Below are 10,322 nucleotides of genomic sequence, written 5' to 3'. Positions count from 1 at the left end.
CAAGACCATTGAAGGTATTATTCAAATAAACAGAGTAACCATTATTCTCCTTAAATGAATAACCATATTGCGATAGACATAATCCAATCATGTCTGTGCTCAACGCAAACACCAATCTCGATGGTAGAGGGAGCGTGCGATGCTTGATCACATCAAGCTTGGAAAAACTTCCAACACATATCGCCAGCTCACCTTTAGCCAGTCTTCGTTTACTCCGCAGCCTTTTATTTCGAGTTTACTAACACTTAGCAACCGAACCGGTATCTAATACCATGGTGCTACTAGGAGTACTAGTAAAGTACACATTAACACAATGTATATCCAATATACTTCTATCGACCTTGCCAGCCTTCTCATCTACCAAGTATCTAGGGTAATTCTGCTCCAGTGGTTGTTCCCCTTATTACAGAAGCACTTAGTCTCGGGTTTGGGTTCAACTTTGGGTTTCTTCACTAGAACAGCAACTGATTTGTTATTCCATGAAGATCCCTTTCTTGCCCTTGCCCTTCTTGAAACTAGTGGTTTCACCAACCATCAACAATTGATGCTCCTTCTTGATTTCTACTTTTGTGGTGTCAAACATCGCGAATATCTCAAGGATCATCATATATGTCCCTGATATATTATAGTTCATCACGAAGCTCTAGCAGCTTGGTGGTAATGACTTCGGAGAACTATCACTATTTCATCTGGAAGATCAACTCCCACTTGATTCAAGCGATTGTTGTACTCAGACAATCTGAGCACAAGCTCAATAATTGAGCTTTTCTCCCTTAGTTTGCAGGCTAAGAAAATCGTCAGAGGTCTTATACCTCTTGACGTGGGCACGAGCCTGAAATCCCAATTTCAGCCCTCGAAACATCTCATATGTTTTGCGACGTTTTAAAATGTCTTCGGTGCCTCAACTCTAAACCGTTTAACTGAACTATCACGTAGTTATCAAAATGTGTATGTCGGATGTTCGCAACATCAACAGACGACATTCGAGGTTCAGCACACTGAGCGGTGCATTAAGGACATAAGCCTTATATGAAGCAATGAGGACAATCCTCAGTTTATGGACCTAGTCCGCATAATTGCTACTATCATCTTTCAACTAAATTTTCTCTAGGAACATGTCTAAACAGTAGAACTGAAGCGCGAGCTACGACATAATTTGCGAAGACCTTTTGACTATGTTCAGGATAATTAAGTTCATCTTATGAATTCCCACTCAGATAGACATCCCTCTAGTCATCTAAGTGATTACATGATCCGAGTCAACTAGGCCGTGTCCGATCATCACGTGAGACGGACTAGTCAACATCGGTGAACATCTTCATGTTGATCGTATCTACCATACGACTCATGCTCGACCTTTCGGTCTCTTGTGTTCCGAGGCCATGTCTGTACATGCTAGGCTCTTCAAGTCAACCTAAGTGTTTTGCATGTGTTCCGAGGCCATGTCTGTACATGCTAGGCTCGTCAACACCCGTTGTATTCGAACGTAAGAATCTATCACACCCGATCATCACGTGGTGCTTCGAAATGACGAACTTTCGCAACGGTGCACAGTTAGGGGGAACACTTTCTTGAAATTCTAATGAGGGATCATCTTATTTACTACCGTCGTTCTAAGCAAATAAGATGTATAAACATGATAAACATCACATGCAATCAAAAAGTGACATGATATGGCCAATATCATATTGCTCCTTTTGATCTCCATCTTCGGGGCTCCATGATCATCATCGTCACCGGCATGACACCATGATCTCCATCATCATGATCTCCATCATCGTGTCTTCATGAAGTTGTCTCGCCAACTATTACTTCTACTACTACAGCTAACGGTTAGCAATAAAGTAAAGTAATTACATGACGTTTATGTTGACACGCAGGTCATAAATAAATTAAGACAACTCCTATGGCTCCTGCCGGTTGTCATACTCATCGACATGCAAGTTGTGATTCCTATTACAAGAACATGATCATCTCATACATCACATATATCATTCATCACATCCTTTGGCCATATCACATCACATAGCATACCCTGCAAAAACAAGTTAGACGTCCTCTAATTGTTGTTTACATGTTTTACGTGGCTGCTATGGGTTTCTAGCAAGAACGTTTCTTACCTACGCAAAACCACAACGTGATATGCCAATTGCTATTTACCCTTCATAAGGACCCTTTTCATCGAATCCGATCCGACTAAAGTGGGAGAGACAGACACCCGCCAGCCACCTTATGCAACTAGTGCATGTTTGTCGGTGGAACCGGTCTCACGTAAGCGTACGTGTAAGGTTGGTCCGGGCCGCTTCATCCCACAATGCCGCCGAATCAATATTGGACTAATAACGGTAAGCATATTGAACAAAATCAACGCCAACAACTACTTTGTGTTCTACTCGTGCATGGAATCTACGCAATAGACCTAGCTCATGATGCCACTGTTGGGGAACGTAGCAGAAATTCAAAATTTTCCTACGTGTCACCAAGATCTATCTATGGAGAAACCAGCAACGAGGGGAAGGAGAGTGCATCTACATACCCTTGTAGATCGCTAAGCGGAAGCATTCAAGAGAACCGGGTTGAAGGAGTCGTACTCGTCGTGATCCAAATCACCGGAGATCCTAGTGCCGAACGGACGGCACCTCCGCATTCAACACACGTACAGCCCGATGACGTCTCCCATACCTTGATCCAGCAAGGAGAGAGGGAGAGGTTGAGGAAGACTCCATCCAGCAGCAGCACAACGGCGTGGTGGTGGTGGTGGAGGAGCGTGGTACTCCAGCAGGGCTTCGCCAAGCACCGCAAGAGACGAGGAGGGAAGAGGTAGGGCTGCGCCAGGGAGAGATCAAATCGTCTTGTGTTGGGCAGCCCCAAAACTCAACTATTTATAGGAGGAGGGGAGGAGGGTGCGCCCCCCCTAGGGTTCCCACCCCTAGAGGGGCGGCAGCCCTAGATGGAGGGGGCGGCCAAGAGGGGGAGAGGGGGCGCGCCCTAGGGTGGGCCTTAGGCCCATCTGTGCCTAGGGTTTCCCCCTTCTCCTCCTAGCTGCGCCTTGGGCTTTGTGGGAGGTGCACCAGCCCACTCAGGGGCTGGTCCCTTCCCACTTTTGGCCCATGCAAGCCTTCGGGGCTGGTGGCCCCACTTGGTGGACCCCCGGGACCCTCCCGGTGGTCCCGGTACGTTACCGATAAAACCCGAAACTTTTCCGGTGACCAAAACAGGACTTCCCATATATAAATATTTACCTCCGGACCATTCCGGAACTCCTCGTGACATCCGGGATCTCATCCGGGACTCCGAACAACATTCGGTAACCACATACAAACTTCCTTTATAACCCTAGCGTCATCGAACCTTAAGTGTGTAGACCCTACGGGTTCGGGAACCATGCAGACATGACCGAGACGTTCTCCAGTCAATAACCAACAGCGGGATCTGGATACCCATGTTGGCTCCCACATGCTCCACGATGATCTCATCGGATGAACCACGATGTCAAGGACTTAATCAATCTTGTATACAATTCCCTTTGTCTATCGGTACGATACTTACCCGAGTTCGATCGTCGGTATCCCGATACCTTGTTCAATCTCATTACCGGAAAGTCTCTTTACTCGTTCCGTAACACATCATCCCGTGATCAACTCCTTGATCACATTGTGCACATTGTGATGATGTCCTACCGAGTGGGCCCAGAGATACCTCTCCGTCACACGGAGTGACAAATCCCAGTCTCGATTCGTGCCAACCCAACAGACACTTTCGGAGATACCCGTAGTGCACCTTTATAGTCACCCAGTTACGTTGTGACGTTTGGCACACCCAAAGCATTCCTACGGTATCCGGGAGTTGCACAATCTCATGGTCTAAGGAAATGATACTTGACATTAGAAAAGCTTTAGCATACGAAGTACATGATCTTGTGCTAGGCTTAGGATTGGGTCTTGTCCATCACATCATTCTTCTAATGATGTGATCCCGTTATCAATGACATCCAATGTCCATGGTCAGGAAACCGTAACCATCTATTGATCAACGAGCTAGTCAACTAGAGGCTTACTAGGGACATGGTGTTGTCTATGTATCCACACATGTATCTGAGTTTCCTATCAATACAATTCTAGCATGGATAATAAACGATTATCATGAACAAGGAAATATAATAATAACCAATTTATTATTGCCTCTAGGGCATATTTCCAACATGGAATACTAAAGAAACTTGGAGACCCAGGAGTACCTACTATACCTTGCTCCATTAAAAGAAATTATATTAAAACTGCTTTATGTGATCTTGGAGCCGGTGTTAGTGTTATGCCTCTCTCTTTATATCATAGACTTGACTTGAATAAGCTGACACCTACTGAAATATCTTTGCAAATGGCTGATAAATCAACTGCTATACATGTCGGTATCTATGAGGATGTGCGTGTTGTGGTTGCAAACGTTACTATTTTAACGGACTTTGTTATTCTTGATATTCCCGAGGATGATAATACGTCTATTATTCTTGAAAGACCTTTTCTTAATACTGCAGTGGCTGTTATTGATTGCAACAAAGGCAATGTCACTTTTCATGTTAATGGTAATGAGCATACGGTACACTTCCCGAGGAAACAACCTCAAGTTCATAGTATCAACTCCATTGGAAAAATTCCATCGATTAGAATTGGAGGTTTTGAATTTCCTCTTCCTACTGTCAAAAAGAAATATGATATACTTATTATTGGGGATGTGCATATCCCCGTTGAGGTAACTTAGTGTTATTCGAAATTTCTCCGGTTTCATGATTATCGGAATGAGTTTGTTAATAAGACTTGATCAACCTTGTTAGTGGATTCTTTTTGATGAGCATGAGATGGATGAAACTAGAAGCACAAACTTTTGTACCCTCTCTATACTTTCTGTTAATTAGTAGAAATAAAGTAAAAATAGTATTTTTCTGTCTGTTTCCTGACTTATCCGTGCAATATAAAAATATCCTGAAAATAAAAGTCCTCAGAATGCCATGCCAATTTAATATGATTTTTCGGGAATATTTGAGGATTTATTGTGCAAAAATTACCGCGGGAGGAGCTGCCACCTGGCCACAAGGGTGGTGGGCGCCCCCCGCCCCTTAGGACGCGCCCCCCTGCCTCGTGGGCCCATGATGGCCCTCCTCCACTTATCCCAGCACCCATCTTCTTCCTCTGTCTCACACAAACCCAGAAAACCAACTCAAGCACGAGTTCCAGCCACTTTTGCTATGATTTTCGATCTCCTTGCTCAAAGCACCTCTCGCAAAACTGCTTGGGGAGATTGTTCCTTGGTTTGTGACTCCTCCATTGGTCCAGTTAGATTTTGCTCTAGTGCTTTATTCTTTGCAAATTTGTGCTGCATAGGTGACCATGTTCTTGAGCTTGCATGTCAAATTTATATGGTTCCAAGTAGTTCTAATGCTTGATATAGGCTCTAGGCACTTGTAGGAGTAGTTGCTATCAGTTTTATTGAAGTTGCTTCACTTTTGTTTGAAGTTACTAAAAAAAATCAGATTATTTTAAAAAATAATGAGGGAGACTTTTGAGGGGTTCATCGAGCCGAAGCTCAAAGGATAAACAAAATGAAGAAGCTTAGAGGCCCAAATATAATTTGCCTCGTACCGCGGAGATCCGGCCATGTGAATGGCCTTCTGATAATTTCTTGAGAGAGGCCGGGATTTATGAGGATGTCTAGCCATTGATTAAGAATGCTGGCCTCACCGACTTCGTCCGCGACCAACGTCCACAGACCCTACCTCGTTACGTGGGCTGCCGCCCAAGCTTACAAGAATCCTGCACCAGCCCCGGAACAGGAACCACAAGATGAGCCTCCATGACAATCTGTTTATTCTTGGGATCCAGAGATGACTGTCAGCCAGTGGCAGTCAGAGTCTTCTTCTTCATCACAGTATGATCCCAACTATTCTTCGTCGCAGTACGACCCCAGCTACACTTACGGATATCCGCCAGGCTATCCCTGGCAATAGACCAACTTAGGCCAAAAGCCTAAGCTTGGGGGAGTACGTATTTCTCACCGACATTACATTTATGTTCACACACACTCATTGCTAGATGTCGGTGCTCATACTCTTTCACTGTAATATCCATGCTAGTTTATTTTTTTCCTGCTTTCTTCTTGTGTGTTTGTTAAACCTTAAGAAAAACCAAAAAAAATAGTAGTAGTTTATTTTTCTGCTGTAGTAGTAATAATTAAAAGAAAACCCAAAAATATTTCCCGTTCTTCTTTTGCTTGTTGGGAGCTTTCCCGTGTAAATAGTTTTATTTCTTTTCTTTTCTTTGGGGGTCAGTAGGAGAAGACCATAATTAAATTGTTGAAGTGGTTCTTATATGCATTATTGTTGATTTAACCAAGAGCCCATATTGCCTTGTCTTCTCCTGTTTATTGAATGCTCGCAGATTCCAGCTTAGTCCAATGCACGTGCACCCTTATTATTATTCACACCGTTCGGTCGTGCAAGTGAAAGGCAATTATGATGATATATGATCGGCTGACTGAGATGAGAAAAGCTGGTATGAACTCGACCTCTTTTGTTTTCGTAAATATGATGAGTCCCTCGTTCTTGATTCAGCTTATTATGAATAAACATGTTTGCAATGACAATTAGAGATCATAGTTTCTTGTGCCATGCTTGATTAGCTATGAGTTATAATGATTTACCTTGTGTGCCAACATGCTATTGAGATGATTATGATGTGGTATGATGGGGTGGTATCCTCCTTTGAATGATTTAAGTGACTTGACTTGGCACATGTTCAAGCATGTAGTTGAAACAAAATCAACATAGCCTTCATGATATTTATGTTCGTGGTGGATTATATCCTACTCATGCTTGCATCCAATGTTTATTAATTTTAATGCATGTACATGGCTGTTGTCGCTCTCTAGTTGGTCGCTTCCCAGTCTTTTGCTAGCCTTCACTTGTACTAAGCGGGAATACTGCTTGTGCATCCAATCCCTTAAACCCCAAAGTTATTCCAGATGAGTCCACTATACCTTCCTATATGCGGTATCTACCTGCCGTTCCAAGTAAATTTGTATGTGCCAAACTCTAAATCTTCAAATAAACATTATGTTTTGTATGCTCGAATAGCTCATGTATCAACCAAGGTTGTCCTTATCTTCCGTGTTAGGCGGGTTATTCTCAAGAGGAGTGGACTCCGCTCCTCGCTCACGAGAAAATGGCTGGTCACCGGGATGCCCAGTCCCATGCTTTATGCAAACTAAATCAAAATTAATTGCAAACAAAACTCCCCCTGGGACCTGATGTATGTTGGAGACACTCGTTGTTTCGAGCAAGTCATGGATTGATGCTTGTTGGTGGAGGGGGAGTATAAACTTTACCATTCTATTTGGGAACCGCCTATAATGTGTTTAGCATGGAAGAGATCGCCATCTCTTAGTTGCTACGTTGACAATGAAAGTATACCGCTCAAATACAATTTATCTTTATTGCAAAACCAAGCTCTGGCACCTCTACAAATCCCTGCTTCCCTCTGCGAAGGGCCTATCCATTTACTTTTATGTTGACTCATCACCCTCTTATTAAAAAGCACTAGCTGGAGAGCACAGCTGTCATTTGCATTCATCACTATTAATCTATGTTGGGTGTGACTATGATTGGATCTTTTTTACCATGAATTACAATGTCTAGTCAGTTCTTGATCTTTAAAGGTGCTCTGCATTTATGTTTTGCGATCTCAGAAAGGGCTAGTGAGATACCATCTTGTTATATCATATTATGATTGTTTTGAGAAAGTGTTGTCATCCGAGATTTATTATTATGGCTTGCTAGTTGATTATACTATTGATATGAGTAATTATGAGACCTGAGAATTATTGTAAATGTGGTTAGTTATGATATATGCTGAAAAATTGAATGCTGGCTTGACATAGTTACAACAATAAGAGCAAACAGAGTTTGTAAAAGTTTTTTTTTCTTTCTTTCAGTTTGTCAACTGAATTGCTTGAGGACAAGCAAGGGTTTAACCTTGGGGGAGTTGATACGTCTCTGTCGTATCTACTTTTCCAAACACTTTTGCCCTTGTTTTGAACTCTAACTTGTATGATTTGAATGGAACTAATCAGGACTGATACTGTTTTCAGCAGAATTGCCATGGTGTTGTTTTATGTGCAGAAAACAAATATTCTGGGAATGACCTGAAACTCCACGGAACATCTTAGAAAAAATAATAAAAAATCCTCGCCAAAGATGAAGGCCAGGGGGCCCACACCCTGTCCACGAGGGTGGGGGGCGCCTCCCCCCCCTCTAGGGCGCGCCCCCTACCTTGTGGGCCCCCTGGATGCCCTCCGACGCCAACTCCAACTCTATATATTTGCTTTCGGAGAGAGAAAATCAGAGAGAAGAAATCATCGCGTTTTACGATACGGAGCCACTGCCAAGCCCTAAAACCTCTCGGGAGGGCTGATCTGGAGTCCGTGCGGGGCTCCGGAGAGGGGGATTCATCGCCGTCGTCATCATCAACCATCCTCCATCACCAATTTCATGATGCTCACCGCCGTGCGTGAGTAATTCCATCGTAGGCTTGCTGGACGGTGATGGGTTGGATGAAATTTATCATGTAATCGAGTTAGTTTTGTTAGGATTTGATCCCTAGTATCCACTATGTTCTGAGATTGATGTTGCTATGACTTTGCTATGCTTAATGCTTGTCACTAGGGCCCGAGTGCCATGATTTCAGATCTGAACCTATTATGTTTTCATGAATATATGTGAGTTCTTGATCCTATCTTGCAAGTCTATAGTCACCTACTATGTGTTATGATCCGACAACCCCGAAGTGACAATAATCGGGACCACTCCCGGTGATGATCATAGTTTGAGGAGTTCATGTATTCACTATGTGCTAATGTTTTGTTCCGGTTCTCTATTAAAAGGAGGCCTTAATATCCCTTAGTTTCCGATAGGACCCCGCTGCCACGGGAGGGTAGGACAAAAGATGTCATGCAAGTTCTTTTCCATAAGCACGTATGACTATATATGGAATACATGCCTACATTACATTGATGAATTGGAGCTAGTTCTGTGTCACGCTATGTTATGACTGTTACATGATGAACCGCATCCGGCATAATTATCCATCACTGATTCGGTGCTTACGAGTTTTCCATATACTGGTTTACGCTTATTTACTTTCCTGCTGCTACTGTTACAATCACTACAAAATACCAAAAACATTACTTTTGCTGTCTTTACTTTTGTTGCTGCTACCACCACTATCATATTACTGTGCTACTAAACACTTTGCCGCAGATACTAAGTTTCCAGGTGTGGTTGAATTGACAACTCAGCTGCTAATACTTGAGAATATTCTTTGGCTCCCCTTGTGTCGAATCAATAAATTTAGGTTGAATACTCTACCCTCGAAAGCTGTTGCGATCCCCTATACTTGTGGGTTATCAGCGCCCCTTGCCGCCCCATGAAAAATCATGTTGCACCGATTCTCAATTGTTGCTCCACTGCCTCAGACTACCGGATCATCATCAAGGGGAGCTGCTTCGCATAGCCTGGGACTGATCCTACGGGTGAACGCAACGCAACTGATGAGCAACACCAGATCCTCGTCGCCAACACCAACTGATTTCCCTGAATGATGTTGTAGGTGGTGTCGGGCGATGTCTTTCTGTCGTTTCTCCCTTAGGTTGGGTTTGTCGGGCGATGTTAGGACAGGGAGCCGAAATGATCAGGTCGAGCGCCGTAAGCTGATGACCATCTGTGAAAGACCCAGGCGAGCGGGGGATGATGCTGGTGAAGTCCTTTCCTGGTGAATGCTGATGAAGGGCGCTCGTATCAGGCTGATGGTGGTTCATCTCTGAGCTTTGCGGGGGTCATAAAACAGTTTCTTCTATTGGGATCTGTCTATGTGGTGGCTGTTGTTTTGATCAGTAGTCTGTATGGTTGGGTTTTGAATTAGATGGTGCTGTCAGGTTTTCGCCCTATAGTGCTTGTTTTGATGACGGGCGAGTGCAGTGGGTTTCCTGGCAGCGCATTGAACTCGCTGCCCCGTTTTCTTTTCTTCCTGAACTGTTCTGGAATACTATGTATTTCCGTTGCTTTCAATGGAAAGGCGTATGCCCGGTTCAAAAAAAAGGTTGGGTTTGCTGGGATGAACTTGTAATAAGCTGTGTGGCTGAACCATGTTTGAATTCGTCTGATCAGTCACTTAGACTGCTCCCGATATCCTTCTTGGCCATGCTTACTGTGGTTTCATTTAATAAAATGGGTGGAACAGGGGGAAACCCCTTTCTTTAGGGAAAAAAAGCTACTG

This window comes from Triticum urartu, chromosome 2A, assembly GCF_056163025.1.
Source record: "Triticum urartu cultivar PI428250 chromosome 2A, HENAU_Tu73, whole genome shotgun sequence".
NCBI classification, from domain to species: Eukaryota; Viridiplantae; Streptophyta; class Magnoliopsida; order Poales; family Poaceae; genus Triticum; species Triticum urartu.
Note: the sequence above shows the minus strand (reverse complement) of the source record.